Source organism: Schistocerca americana, chromosome 5, assembly GCF_021461395.2.
Source record: "Schistocerca americana isolate TAMUIC-IGC-003095 chromosome 5, iqSchAmer2.1, whole genome shotgun sequence".
Classification (NCBI taxonomy): Eukaryota; Metazoa; Arthropoda; class Insecta; order Orthoptera; family Acrididae; genus Schistocerca; species Schistocerca americana.
In genome coordinates this window covers 17,003,948-17,019,461 of record NC_060123.1, presented here as the reverse complement: position 1 = coordinate 17,019,461, position 15,514 = coordinate 17,003,948, and the positions used below count along the sequence as shown (strand labels likewise).

Below are 15,514 nucleotides of genomic sequence, written 5' to 3'. Positions count from 1 at the left end.
TGCTTAACAAGAGTGATAGGGCACAAATCGCAGAATATCTGAGTGACCACCATCAAACGTTCATTTCTGAGGAAGAGGATGTGGAACAAAAATGGAAAAAATTCAGAAACATCGTCCAGTACGCCTTAGATAAGTTCGTACCGACTAAGGTCCAAAGCGAGGGGAAAGATCCACCGTGGTATAACAGTCATGTACGAAAGGTACTACGGAAACAAAGAAAGCTTCATCATAGGTTTAAGAGTAGTCGAATCATAGCTGATAAGGAAAAGCTGAACGAAGCGAAAAAGAGCGTAAAGAGAGCAATGAGAGAAGCATTCAACGAATTCGAACATAAAACATTGGCAAACAATCTAAACAAGAACCCTAAAAAGTTTTGGTCATATGTAAAATCGGTAAGCGGATCTAAATCCCCTATTCAGTCACTCGTTGACCACGATGGCACCGAAACAGAGGACGACCGAAGAAAGGCAGAAATACTGAATTCAGTGTTCCGAAACTGTTTCACTGCGGAAAATCGTAACACGGTCCCTGACTTCAGCCGTCGCACGGACGCCAAAATGGAAAATATTGAAATAAACGATATCGGAATTGAAAAACAACTGTTATCACTTAGTAGCGGAAAAGCATCCGGACCAGACGAGATACCCTTAAGATTCTACAGTGATTATGCTAAAGAACTTGCCCCCTTTCTATCAGCAATTTATCGTAGATCGCTGGAAGAACGTAAAGTACCTAGCGACTGGAAGAAAGCGCAGGTCGTTCCCATTTTCAAGAAGGGTCATAAATCAGATGCGAATAATTATAGGCCTATTTCGCTTACGTCAATCTGTTGTAGAATAATGGAACATGTTTTGTGTTCTCGTATTATGACGTTCTTAGATAATACTAATCTCCTTCATCATAACCAACATGGATTCCGCAAACAGAGATCATGTGAAACTCAGCTCGCCCTATTTGCCCAAGAAATTCACAGTGCCGTAGACACTGGCGAGCAGATTGATGCCGTATTCCTGGACTTCAGGAAGGCATTTGATACGGTTCCGCACTTACGTTTAGTGAAAAAAACACGAGCTTACGGAATATCGGACCAGGTTTGTGATTGGATTCAGGATTTCCTAGAAGAAAGAACACAACATGTCATTCTTAACGGTTCAAAATCTGCAGATGTAGAGGTAATTTCGGGAGTACCGCAGGGAAGCGTGATAGGACCTTTATTGTTTACAATATACATAAATGACTTAGTTGACAACATCGGTAGCTCCGTGAGGCTATTTGCAGATGACACGGTTGTCTACAAGAAAGTAGCAACATCAGAAGACTCGTACGTACTCCAGGAGGACCTGCAGAGGATTAATGCATGGTGCGACAGCTGGCAGCTTTCCCTAAACGTAGATAAATGTAATATAATGCGCATACATAGGGGCAGAAATCCATTCCAGTACGATTATGCCATAGGTGGTAAATCATCGGAAGCGGTAACGACCGTAAAATACTTAGGAGTTACTATCCGGAGCGATCTGAAGTGGAATGATCACATAAAACAAATAGTGGGAAAAGCAGGCGCCAGGTTGAGATTCATAGGAAGAATTCTAAGAAAATGTGACTCATCGACGAAAGAAGTAGCTTACAAAACGCTTGTTCGTCCGATTCTTGAGTATTGCTCATCAGTATGGGACCCTTACCAGGTTGGATTAATAGAAGAGATAGACATGATCCAGCGAAAAGCAGCGCGATTCGTCATGGGGACATTTAGTCAGCGCGAGAGCGTTACGGAGATGCTGAACAAGCTCCAGTGGCGGACACTTCAAGAAAGGCGTTACGCAATACGGAGAGGTTTATTATCGAAATTACGAGAGAGCACATTCCGGGAAGAGATGGGCAACATATTACTACCGCCCACATATATCTCGCGTAATGATCACAACGAAAAGATCCGAGAAATTAGAGCAAATACGGAGACTTACAAGCAGTCGTTCTTCCCACGCACAATTCGTGAATGGAACAGGGAAGGGGGGATCAGATAGTGGTACAATAAGTACCCTCCGCCACACACCGTAAGGTGGCTCGCGGAGTATAGATGTAGATGTAGATGTATGATGCTATGTTTTACTCGGTCTTGTGTGGCTTGAGACCAATATGTTGAGAGGAAGGCATGATAAAATTCTCCTTCACTGTGGCAATCGTGAATGACCGATCGCATTCCTACAGCTGGCTCATTCTCTAAGTAGCCACACATAAATTCTAATCTGTGCTCTAATGACCAGTTGGGAGGAAAACAATGAGAGAATTGATGAAGCCATGCTTGTGGATGAATTTCGTTGCCAGAATTCTTAACTGTTTTGAATATATGTGTAGTAATAAACAGCTTATAGTCAAAATAATCATGTCGGCGAGTCGCATATCGGACATTGTTACTTCGTTTCGGCGGTTCCATCTCAAAATTCGGTGTACCTTGCCAATTTCTTTCATAATTTCCGAAGTACCCCGTGTTATCATTTTGTGGGCTTTTCCGTATTTCTATGTCCCTCTTCCCGTATTGGAGCGCGAGTGTCCTCTGAAATACGCAATTCTTGTATTACCTGTGTCAGCTGTTCTCGTACTTCCCGGATTTCTCTTTGGTGTTGCGTATTAATTTCATTCTGATTTCGTTTGAATTTCCTAATTTGTTCGCACTCTTCTGTGTCATTAAAGACTAGCGGTTGTGTGTCATTCAGATAATCATCTACCTTCGTAGATAAATTATTTTGCTGATCCGAAAGTTCAACTACTTTCTTTGATAATGAACTAATTTCCTCCATGTGTCTTTCTGAACCGATTTTCAGAGTATCTACTGTGTCCTTTAAGTTTACCTGAGTTTTTGCATGTTCCGTAACAGAATCGGTAGATGCAACTGAGTCAATTTTAGCTTGCAAGGTCTCATGATTTTCATGAACAGTAGTTTGCAGTTCTTTTATGGCTGCTTCGTGATTCTGTAATGTATTTTTATGACGTGAAAAAATAGGTTGGAAATGCTCACAAATTTGTGTTTTTACGTCCTTACAGACTTTTTGATATTTCGATTCGATTTTATGTAACTCAGTAGTTAAATCTTCACGTGTTTGTTCAAGCGTGGTGTCCAACTTCCGAAGATTTTATTCCATTGTGTCTAACTTTTGAAGGTTTCGCTGTGTTTGTCTCTGATTTTGTTCCATTGTGTCTAACCCTTGAAGCTTTTGCTGTTTTTGTCTCTGATTTTGTTCCATTGTGTCTAACTTTTGAAACTTTTTCTGTGTTTGTCTCTGATTTTGTTCCATTTGTTGCATTAATTGCAATAATAATGTATTAGTGTCTGGAATCTGTTTCTCTATGCTTTTTGGCAGTGCATTTTCACCGGCAACATTCACATTTTGACAAGCAGAAAATGTGTCTTGACTCATTTGAGAAAACTGTGAGGACCCAAATGCTGAGTCTACAGTATTTGCAATATTGAGTTCTGTCATTTCGGATTCCTGAGGCGAGCTGTTGCCGACCGATCGATCGATAATGCTTCCATGTTCATTACTTGTTTCACTGTCTACACCATTATTTGCCGCCCGCTCCATTTCCCTATGCGCAATTACCAAATTACTACTTTGAATGAGTGTTAATTCATTACACAGTGGTGCTGATAAGCTACCCTCGTCGTCACTATTATTTCTCAGTTTACTTTGGAGCCTAATGTTACGTTTTTCACACTCCATTATTGTCACAATATTTCACACAGAAACACAGAAAAGCACAATTTGAAGAGCAAAAATAAGAGAACACAATAACATAGCACTGAAAATAATATCTAGTTAATTGCAAGCGCAGCTGCGAAATACTTGGTGCAAATCTACATGCATGCCACAACTGTTTTAATGTACAACAATGAAAGACTGCAACTACAAAGGAGATTCTCTCTACAATTACGCGCTAGCAATAAACAAAAGCTACACTAATTACACAAACTACAAGAAAAAATCAGAAGATTCCAGTGAGGTATCCTCGGCTAAGGGTCGACATATGAAACGTCCCCTTAGAAAAATTAATGAATTACTGTGCTGATAAACCTCTTACATTATTTGATTTTCAAAAGGATGAGCAAAACAGAACGTACTCAGACATTACTCTCTTTACCTATTCTGATCAACACTAAACTGAGACACAATATTTTTAGTGCAACGTAATCTGCCTTTCAATATTCTCTACAAAAGAATGGTCCTGACTAACATTAACCTATACCTTTCATAAATCACTCACCTCACAAAAATCTTCGTTACTCTAACTACTGCAATTCAGCGAGCGCAACTACTCCCAGCTAAATAAAAGATTCAAACTACTGAAGGCACTAACTACTGATAGGCATAGTTAGCAAATGAAAGATTTTGATAGAGAACAAACAATGTATTTACCTTAATAGTGTTCAAAAGTCATAATATATATAGCAGTTCATGACATCCAGTCTTACAAATGTACTGTCTCTCATGGACACACGTCCAGATCATCCGCTCTCAAAAATCGGCCATCTCACTTCCCCACATCCTCCACTGCTGGCGGCTCACCTCCAACTGCGCAACGCTACGCGCTGTTAACAGCCAACAGCCCAACACTACACTGGCAGACAACAATGCAAACCAGCCACAGATTGCACACAGCACAGCCAGTGATTTTCATACAGTTCGCTACGTGGCGTTACCAATAAGAAAACCTATACAGCCTACTTACACGCTTAATTGTATGTATGGAATTTCTTTTGTAGTTGTTGTATATTATTGTTGTACTATATTGTATTGAGCATAACAGTTGTGGCATGCATGTGGATTTGCACTAAATGTCTAGCAGCCGCTTTTGCAACTAGTTGGATACCGATTATTTTCAGCGCTATTTTAGTGTCTCCTACTATGTTTGATTTTCAAATTGCTTTTGTGTGTTATTACGTAAAGTAGTGTGATAATCATAGCGAGTGAAAAGCATAAAACCAGGCTGCAAGGCAAAGTGAGAAATGACAGTGATGACGAGCATAGCTTGTTAGCACCACTTCGGCCCCTCACAGGCGCGGCTAATGGTTTCTCTGTCTCGTCCCAGCAGATACGCACCCCAGATGCTGCTGAGGCGGCTGATCACTCCCTCTGACGATATTACTATCCTGCGAAGCCCGTATCACGTTAGTATGATACTGGTTTCCGTCATTCCTGTTATTATTTGCATTGTACCAATTGTTATTACGGTCCGAACCATTATTGTTATTGCTGCCATGGTTGCGGTATGCATTATTCCCATGGTCATCGTTGTTGTGGTTGTTGTGGTATCAGTTGCTGTTACCATGGCCTCTACCACTGTCGCCAATTGTCCTCGTCCTCAACTCTTTTCAGGAAATCATTGATTGTCTTGTAATTGCTTCCTACGTAGCGTTTTGTATCATCTGGAAGCTTCTTGTAGAGCTCCCAGACTATTTCGGATTCCGTGCGGCGATCACGCAAATATTCCAACTTGCGGATCCAGCCCCCACAAAAGTCCTTCATCGAACCACGCGAATTCGCATTGAAAGGCCTCGTTACGACAAATTCGCGCCAGACACTTTGTTGTTTTTGCTCTGACAAATTTTTAAACTCGTCAAAAGTCAGGTTCGTGATGTTGAGATTAGAGCCCCAACGCTTGGCATCACCAGCCAACACGTCAATAACAGCATTAATTTTTCTCTCATTAGTCCATGATCTGGGTAAAACTCTTTCACAATTTTTAATGAAATCCGCCGCGTGTATACCGCCCCTTTTCAAGGGATCGAACCGCTCCTCTTTCGTCAGCAATTCCGAACTATGTGCACAGATTCGCACATATCTCTGTTTTTCGTCAAGTTTCTTTTCTAATTCCGACACTCTCGTAATTACTTGGCAAGTGGTTGTCGCAAGCGTTTCCACTTCCCTCTTTTTCTCTTCGCAGGTATTAGCCTGCTTCCTCACTTTAGTATCTACTTTGGATAGTAAACCCTTTAAAGTTTCCACCTTCTGTTGATCCTCTTTTTTCACAAATTGAATTTGTTCCGTCACCTTATTCTCGATGATCGGAGCAATTGCTTCTCCTACACTTCCCTCGATTCTGCTATTTCGGAATCAAAACAAGTATTTATGCTCGCAATTACCGCCTGAACTATCATTTCCTGTTTAAGATTATCGATTTCGGTATTAATCACAACAATACCTTCTTTGATTTTATCAACTTTTGTGTTAACAACTCCAACATTGTTGTTAACAACATTTATAGCTTTGTTCTGATTGTCTAGCTTCCTGTCATTTTTTTTTTTTCAGACTGAGCTTTAATTGCCGATTGACTCTTCAGTTCGTTAATCAAAACATTCAATAAATCAGTTAAATTCCCGGAAACTACCAGTTCTGCTTCTGTAGCTGGTTCCTCTATATATGTTCCCCCGTATTCGTCATCAAGGGGCTCAGATTTGATTTTCACTTCCGATTCCGAACCATTTTCTAAAGTCTGGAATTCCATTTCTGCTCTTTGTTGCGTTTCGGCGGTCGCGTCTTTCATGGTAGCCGCCTGCCCCTGAACAATGGGAACCGCCGTGCGCGTTTCCCACTGTTCGACCGATTGTTCCGTACCCAAGTCTACCAAATTCTGGTAATTGTTGCCTTCACTCATTTTACAAATTTTCAATATAAATGACAAATCTAATTAGGATTCCTCCCACTACTTATTCACGCTGACGTAACGACCTGTTCGTAACCAGTACTTTGTTACGAGACTTGCACAATGCAAAATTCGTGTCCAGAACAACCTCAAATCCGAAGATTGTCCTGTCACCAGGTCGCCACGTGTAACCGCCCCCTCACTTATCGACCTTAATGACAGTGAAAAATTAAACCGTGTGCACCTGATGGAAATTTGGGAAAAGCAATCGTCACCGAAGTTAATTTGCCGGTAAAGAGGGAGGAAAGGGTTACATCTAAATGAAAGGAAAAATGCAAATGAAATTGGTGGAAATTAATTTTGAGAAAAGGGTAATATTAATAAAGAAAGTAAATGTGTCGTCGTTACATTAAAAATTAATTGGCGTTAATTAGATATTTGAGATTTGGGGAAAATTACGGTCGCCAGTCCTATGGACAACTACTATAATAACTGAAACTGAAAGATTAATGCACATATAAGTAGCACTATAAGCGTGGCAACTGAAGGTTGACACGTGTTGTGTGAAAACTGAATGTTTGTCAGAAGTAATAAATTTCGCTACACTCTGACTTAATTTAGCGAAAGAATTAATAAAACCGGAAAATTGAAAGTTAATTTAGCGACTGAAATTAATAGTGAACTTTGAAACTTCCTGGCAGATTAAAACTGTGTGCCCGACCGAGACTCGAACTCGGGACCTTTGCCTTTCGCGGGCAAATGCTCTACCAACTGAGCTACCGAAGCACGACTCACGCCCGGTACTCACAGCTTTACTTCTGCCAGTACCTCGTCTCCTACCTTCCAAACTTTACAGAAGCTCTCCTGCGAACCTTGCAGAACTAGCACTCCTGAAAGAAAGGATATTGAGGAGACATGGCTTAGCCACAGCCTGGGGGATGTTTCCAGAATGAGATTTACACTCTGCAGCGGAGTGTGCGCTCATATGAAACTTCCTGGCAGATTAAAACTGTGTGCCCGACCGAGACTCGAACTCGGGACCTTTGCCTTTCGCGGGCAAGTGCTCTACCAACTGAGCTACCGAAGCACGACTCACGCCCGGTACTCACAGCGTTACTTCTGCCAGTACCTCGTCTCCTACCTTCCAAACTTTACAGAAGCTCTCCTGCGAACCTTGCAGAACTAGCACTCCTGAAAGAAAGGATATTGCGGAGACATGGTTTAGCCACAGCCTGGGGGATGTTTCCAGAATGAGATTTCCACTCTGCAGCGGAGTGTGCGCTGATATGAAACTTCCTGGCAGATTAAAACTGTATGCCCGACCGAGACTCGAACTCGGCGTGAGTCGTGCTTCGGTAGCTCAGTTGGTAGAGCACTTGCCCGCGAAAGGCAAAGGTCCTGAGTTCGAGTCTCGGTCGGGCACACAGTTTTAATCTGCCAGGAAGTTTCATATCAGCGCACACTCCGCTGCAGAGTGGATATCTCATTCTGGAAACATCCCCCAGGCTGTGGCTAAGCCATGTCTTCGCAATATCCTTTCTTTCAGGAGTGCTAGTTCTGCAAGGTTCGCAGGAGAGCTTCTGTAAAGTTTGGAAGGTAGGAGACGAGGTACTGGCAGAAGTAAAGCTGTGAGTACAAGGCGTGAGTCGTGCTTCGGTAGCTCAGTTGGTAGAGCACTTGCCCTCGAAAGGCAAAGGTCCCGAGTTCGAGTCTCGGTCGGGCACACAGTTTTAATCTGCCAGGAAGTTTCATATCAGCGCACACTCCGCTGCAGAGTGGAAATCTCAGTCCGGAAACATCCCCCAGGCTGTGGCTAAGCCATGTCTCCGCAATATCCTTTCTTTCAGGAGGGCTAGTTCTGCAAGGTTCGCAGGAGAGCTTCTGTAAAGTTTGGAAGGTAGGAGACGAGGTACTGGCAGAAGTAAAGCTGTGAGTACCGGGCGTGAGTCGTGCTTCGGTAGCTCAGTTGGTAGAGCACTTGCCCACGAAATGCAAAGGTCCCGAGTTCGAGTCTCGGTCGGGCACACAGTTTTAATCTGCCAGGAAGTTTCATATCAGCGCACACTCCGCTGCAGAGTGGAAATCTCATTCTGGAATAGTGAACTTTGTTTCTGAAGCACTACGAAATTCAATAAAATAAGGTTAGTCTTGGGCTATCTCAACAATCATTTCAACAGCTACTCGAATCTACGCAATTCAGAAATAAGAAATTTAACTTTGATCTCGAATTAAATGATTCTGAACAATTAACAATAGTAAAATTTAGTACATACCAAGCTGTGCTGCAGTCACAGGTAAGCTAAAATATGGTAACAAAACTCGCACTCTTAATTTCTGCTTGTGTAATCTAAATATTACAGCCAGTTATGAATACTTTAACTGAACTCTGAAATTAAAGCAGTGAAATGGAATGATATTACTTTAACGCTGGCGTTTGAATTTCAACGACAGTCGGGTTCATTCCACAAAAGGAAGGGACCCTGCTTGGTAATGCAGTTGGGACAATGAGCAACAAAGGTTCATGCTAAGTTGCTGTATTTTTTTTTTTTTTTTTTTTTTTGATGCAACAGTTTGAAAAGCTGAGGTGTGCCATACAGTTCTAAAACTTTACGTATTTTTAGTCTTCCTTGTTGGTTGATTGAAGGTTTGCAGTCGTCGATCGGGGAGGCGGCGACAGTCACTCTTTGTCGGCCGTCGCTGTTGCAGAAGCTGGATGTTGGCGCGCATTCTTCTCGACACGGTCTCCAGACGGAACGGGCTCTTGATGTGCGCCCGCTAATGTTTCCCGTCCTCGACACCGTGTCTGAAACTATCATAGCAAGTCGAGCGCAATTACATGCTGCCAAACCCCGAAGGCGCGGCAACTCGCGGGAGCCTCACACAACACACCTGCAGAGTTAACACTACCAAAGATCCTAAACACTTTGGTTGTCCACACGACCTATCGATGTAATCGTTATATAGAATAGTTTTCCCTAGGCAAAACCCAGTGTAAAAATACAAATAATATTTACAAAACAAACCAATTATACATCGACATAAATGCATATATATATATATATATATATATATATATATATATATATATATATATACAAATAGTAAAACAATTACAATATATAAAGACACAGAAATGTCATATCTTCAGGTAACAAATAGATGGAAATAGGAGGATATGCATTTCTGGCGTTACAAATTCAAAAATTTGATCAAACAGAAAAACCAACATAGCAACAGCTTCAAAAGTTAGACACAATGGAACAAAATCAGAAACAAACACAGCAACAGCTTCAAAATTTAGACGCAATGGAACAAAATCAGAAACGAACACAGCAACAACTTCACAAGTTAGACATAATTGACGAAATCAAACTTACACTTAAACAAACGCGTAAAGATTTAACCGCTGAGATACTCAGAATCGAATCGAAATATCAAAACATTTCTGAAGACGTAAAAACAAAAATTTGTGATTATTTTCACTCTATTTTTTCGCTACATGAAAACACATACAGGATTATGAAGCAACCATAAAAGAACTTCAGATAATTGTACACGAAAATCACAACACCTTGCAAGCTGAAATTGACTTAGTTGCATCTACCAATACTGTCGGGCATCTTGTAAAAGATCAGGAAAACTTAAAGGACACTGTAGATACGATTACGATACAAATGGACACTCTAAAACTTGGCTCTGAAAGGCTTACATAGGAAATCAGCACATTATCGGAAAAAGTAGCAGAACTTTCCGACCAATTAACAAATTTATTTACGAAGGCAGATGGTGATTTGAATGATACACAACCGGTAGGCTTTACTGACCCAGAGGAGTACGAGGAAATTAGGAAATTCAAACGAAATCAGAAACAAATCAATACGCAACATGAAAGGGAAGTGCGGGAAGTACAAGATCATTTGGCACAGGTGATACAAGAACTGCATATTTCAGAGGATACTCGCGGTCCGACACGGGAAGAGGGATTTAGAAATACAGAAAAGTCACAAAGTAATAACACATGGTATTTCGGAGATTTTGAAAGGAGTCGGCAAGGTACACGGAGCCTTGAGATATAACCGCCGACACGACGTAAGAGTGACCGATTTGCGATTCGCCGTCACGTTGGCTTTGACTACAAGCTCTTCATCACAACACGTAAATATAAAACATTCACGAATTCTAGTAATGACATACATCCATAAGCTTGGCTTCATCAATTTTTTCATTTTTTCCACCTAATTGGTCATTAGAGCATAGATTAGAATTTATGTGTGGCTATTTAGAAAATGAACCAACTGTAAGAATGTGATCGGCTGTTCGCGATTGTCACAGTGAAGAAGATTTTTATCACGGCTTCCTTTCTGCATATTGGTCTCAGGCTAATCAAGATCGAGTAAAACACAGTAGTATAATGATGAAACATTTCAAACAATCTGTATTTTCGAGCCCTGTAAAACACTTTGAAGATGTGTTACACAATAATCAGTATTTGTCAAACCCGTACAGCCCCTCGGAATTTATTCGTATTTGCTTAATTAAGTTGCCTAACCACTTAAGACATTATTTAGGCTGGACTTTGTAAATATGACATCGACGCTTTTCAAGGACTTTTCCAAGAGTTGGAAATTGGCACAGACTGCCGCATGATGTGAAAACCGGAAAACGACAACAATTGCAGGTCACATCCATCATAATTCCGTGACGACAGAAATAATAACGGGACACGACAAGGCTACTTTTATAACGCGAATCGTGACCAAAATAGATATGACCCCTATGATAATCATTGGCAGAATAACAATAGTTACAGAGAAAGATCACATTTCTGTGGTAATGACTATGACAGCGACAACCGTAGAAACAGACAATATGGGAACCAGAATAATTATTATCAAGAGAGACAAAATAACTTCAGACGCAACAGTCCACCTCGTAATTACGATTCTGGGAGAAATTATCCACCACTTAATCGACAAGAAAGAAATTACAGAAATTACCGACAAGACGACAGACGCTATCGTCGTGACAACAGACCTGAATTTAATCAGAACTGGTGTGATTCAAATAGGGCAGGGCCCTCTCGACAAGCTGAAATTGTAGAAATTAGCCCTCCAAATCCCTGTAATGAAGCGCGACAACAAAGAGATAATACACAATGACTCTCACCGTAGACAGCCACAAAACGTACTTACGAATTTGACGATGTAGCTGCCGTGACTATCAATTACGTGAAAATGGAAGACACTAGGGACATTTTACTCTAGGAACATGACATGAAACAGAACAATGCTGCATAGCTTGAAATTCACGTCAAAGCAAATGACATAAAATTTATGGCAGTACTTGACTCCGGCAGTCATATTTCAGTAATTTGTGAAACAGCTTTCAGTAAATGCAACAAATCGAACGATGGTCCCACACTTCCTTTACGTAAGATTAAATTACAAGGTAGATGTACGCCAACAAACTAACTTATAATTCTTTTGTCAAAGCGATAGATTTGTTATGAAGTTTCTTATTGTTCCATTATTTTTGACTGAAATTATATTAGCTATAGACATTTTGAATGAGTATAAAGCGATTTTAAACTTTCACGACACTGAAATAAGAACTACACCACATTTCTCATGTAAAACCGTTTACTGAAATATAATTTTCTTTCTGACTTAGTCGCTGCTTTAAAATTTTTCACTTCAAGTTACTATTATGCTTCGTCACATTTAGCATGCACCACTGTTTTGAAGTTAACTATCTAGTCAAGAACCTAAGGAACATGCTAAGGCAGTAATTTTACACGTTCGCTTTTATAGGGAACAACGACACAGTCTTATTGTGTAAACATTTTTGCTTGTTAGTTGCACGAATGCGTCACGACTATAAGGTGCACATTTTTGGAACATATACTGCTAATGAGGTTTTACTGGAATATTTTGGTTTACTTGAAAACAAACGTTTTTTAATTAAAGTACTTTTTGAGAGGTCACAGATGACACAGTATTAGGTTTGTTTGACAGCTATTCGAGTATATTACGACGCTACTCATGAGTGACACAATTTTCATTATTCCTTTTACGCTACATCTGTTTTATTTCTGCACAGTCTCACATTAATACGTGACAGTACAGTACTTTCAAGGTCATGGCAATGAACGTAATATCTACGACATTTATTGCGCATAGCACTTTACGTTTGTATATGACAGGGTAAGTACTTTGTTTTTAGGAGAATTTTGCTTATGGACAACGATAACTACGACACTTGGCACATTTTTACCGCTAAGCAATGACAGAAATTTTCTTAGAGCAAGAAGTATGGTTTAGCGCTACGTGACACACATTTGAGTCATTACCTTTTTGTGATTGGAACATTTTTAGAAATATTTTTGGACTACAGTGATATAGAGAAGGGTTTCGGTGATACATTTCATTCCGCAGTTTTAATCAGTAAGATCTGAGGTATAACTACATTATCCCTCATGACGTAATGCTCTGCTGCACTGGGCTGCACGCTAGCCAGTAGAAAATACCCATTTTTGTGTTGACTTCCAGCTTCACTGGTGCTGCTTCAGCCACTCTGAAGCTCGCCGCAATCTCGCAGGCGCTCGCAAAGCTGTAGAAAAGAGAGGCCGTTGACCTCGCTATTAACATTTGTTCGCGGAACACACCACAAATACGACATACACTGTTATTTTTAAACATATGATTACACTTTGGAGTTTGTACTTTGTGCTACTTACTTAAATGCTTATGAATTGATGAGAAGGTTCTAGCTGCGCTGCACCATTGGTTTTATAAAATAAAATTTAATACATATGCTAATGTGAACACTTTCTGTCAACAAATCCGTTAAATAATAATTTTATGATCCACATTCTTAAGACAGGAGCACTTGGAAATTGAAGAACAATAAGAAGGAGAAGGGATCAGCAACAGGAACTGCATACATAATTTTCTTTTGAAGGATTTGGTAATTTTTTGGCAGAGTAAGATGTTGTGGTCCACCACTTTAGTGTTAAGGTGTGCCGAAAAATCATTGCTTTTCACATGGGAGACAGAATAGATCTTGTTCCTTGTGCTGGAGCTTTGCATAGTTTTGATGATCGCAGATGCACCTATGCTACTGTAACCTTACACGTATATATCACTTATCTGCATTGCTGTCTTTACTGTAATATTTTTTCTGCTTGTGCTTTCTGATGTTTAGGTATAAGTTATTGTACTTGCTGCTGCTATTTATCTGACAATGTCCTACTGAATTTTGCTTTGTATTTCTGTCATAAGCCGGTTTTACCACTTATTTTTCTTGTTTGCTGCATATTGCCTGATATGATTTGTAATGTTGCATTGGCTTTGCTAATTTAGATCTGCTGCTGCTTGCTTTTCCAATTTGCATTTTTGTCATTATTATCTGTGCTAACTGTTTTTTCCTGCTGCGTTGCCTCCATCTCTAGTTTATGTATCTGATCTCAGGAGACTGAAGGTAGCTCAAGGGGGTATGTTATATAAGAAAATGAGTTATGATGAGTTGGGAAGAAATGCATTGAGAAGCTATACGACGAAGGTTTGGCCAAAAAGTATTGTATAACGAGGAATAATTATTTTGAAAGAGGAAATGAAGTAGTTTTGGTTAAATATAGATAGAAAGGATTTTTTGTGAAAACAAATGTTGAAGTAAGAGAGGTTGGAGATAATTAAATGAAGTTTTAGTTGGAAATGGAGCAGTTTTGGTTGAAAGTAAAACAGGTATGAGCATAAAGCAGGTATAAAATGCTCACCAGAAGTACTACAGTACCAAACGTTACACCTTCACACTTGAAAACAGACGCTGTCATTTCCTTTTGTGTTATTCAGTTATGTTTGTGTGTACCCTTGCGTGCATGTGTTCTTCCTATCTCTGTGTATTTACCTGACAAGATAAATTTGGTAGAATTTTTTCTCCTTCTAATACTAGGCTGTATTCACTATGATGAGGAATACTGCTATTCTCAAATCTAATCTCCGTTTTTGTACCACATTCCTTACATTAGATAGATGTTTAAACATTATTTATTCTGTTATGCTTTTAGTGATATTCTCATTTTTCATCTATTTACTTATGTCATAATTCCTGTAATACTCGTTTATATGTTTATATTAACTCTTTTTGTAAAGCCTGTATTACTACAAATGTTATTTGTATTATCATTTTGCTTACTATAATGATGTTCCCTCTACTTTTGTAATTGTATCTGTATGCTGTAAGATTGTAACTGTATAGGCACCAGTTCTTCAAGTTAGGTAAATAGCAGGGATTTACTTTACTGCACGCATTTGTCTGTTGGTCATACCATTTGTATGTACCAAATCTCAAAGATTATATGACTGTGTTAGTGCTTGCATGTGTATTGATAATTCAGCATGGGACTGATTAACAGCTTTGCTGGTTCTAAGGATACTGAAAAAAAATGGTGAGTGCACAAGTGGTGGCTCATGGACTTGCTACATTATCCTCAAAGCTCTTCAGTTGTGGTTGTGCAGCCACAAAGTCGCAGCACATGGCTGTTGACCATTTCTACAAGGACTACAGTGGGTCTGCACCTTTGGTGGCCCATTACTACCATACTCTCTACAAGGACTACAGCGGGTCTGCACTTTTGGTAGCCCATTACTGCCATAATCTCTACAAGGAATATTGGGGATCTGGTCTGTGGTGACCCACCAATTCTCTCAATATTCTTCAAGATTTCGATTGACTCTGCTGTGGGTCTGCTCTGTTATGGCCCATTACCAATCTTCTCAACTGAAATGTTTATATTAAGAATCAGTACTGTGTTTCCATGGGGAGGACAACACTGCTTCTTCAAGACTGCATGGTGGTCCGCTACCTAGGTGTGCAT

The 15,514-nt window shown here is 40.1% G+C and overlaps 2 non-coding genes across 2 annotated transcripts; one reads left to right on the top strand and one right to left on the bottom strand.

The window, feature by feature from the left end:
- Nucleotides 1-7,351: 7,351 nt before the first annotated feature.
- Trnas-cga lies at nt 7,352-7,426 on the bottom strand. The gene has a single exon. It is a non-coding gene; the product is annotated as a tRNA-Ser (tRNA).
- Nucleotides 7,427-8,288: 862 nt separating this feature from the next.
- On the top strand, nt 8,289-8,363 carry Trnas-cga. Its single transcript has one exon. It is a non-coding gene; the product is annotated as a tRNA-Ser (tRNA).
- The last annotated feature ends 7,151 nt before the right edge of the window (nt 8,364-15,514 follow it).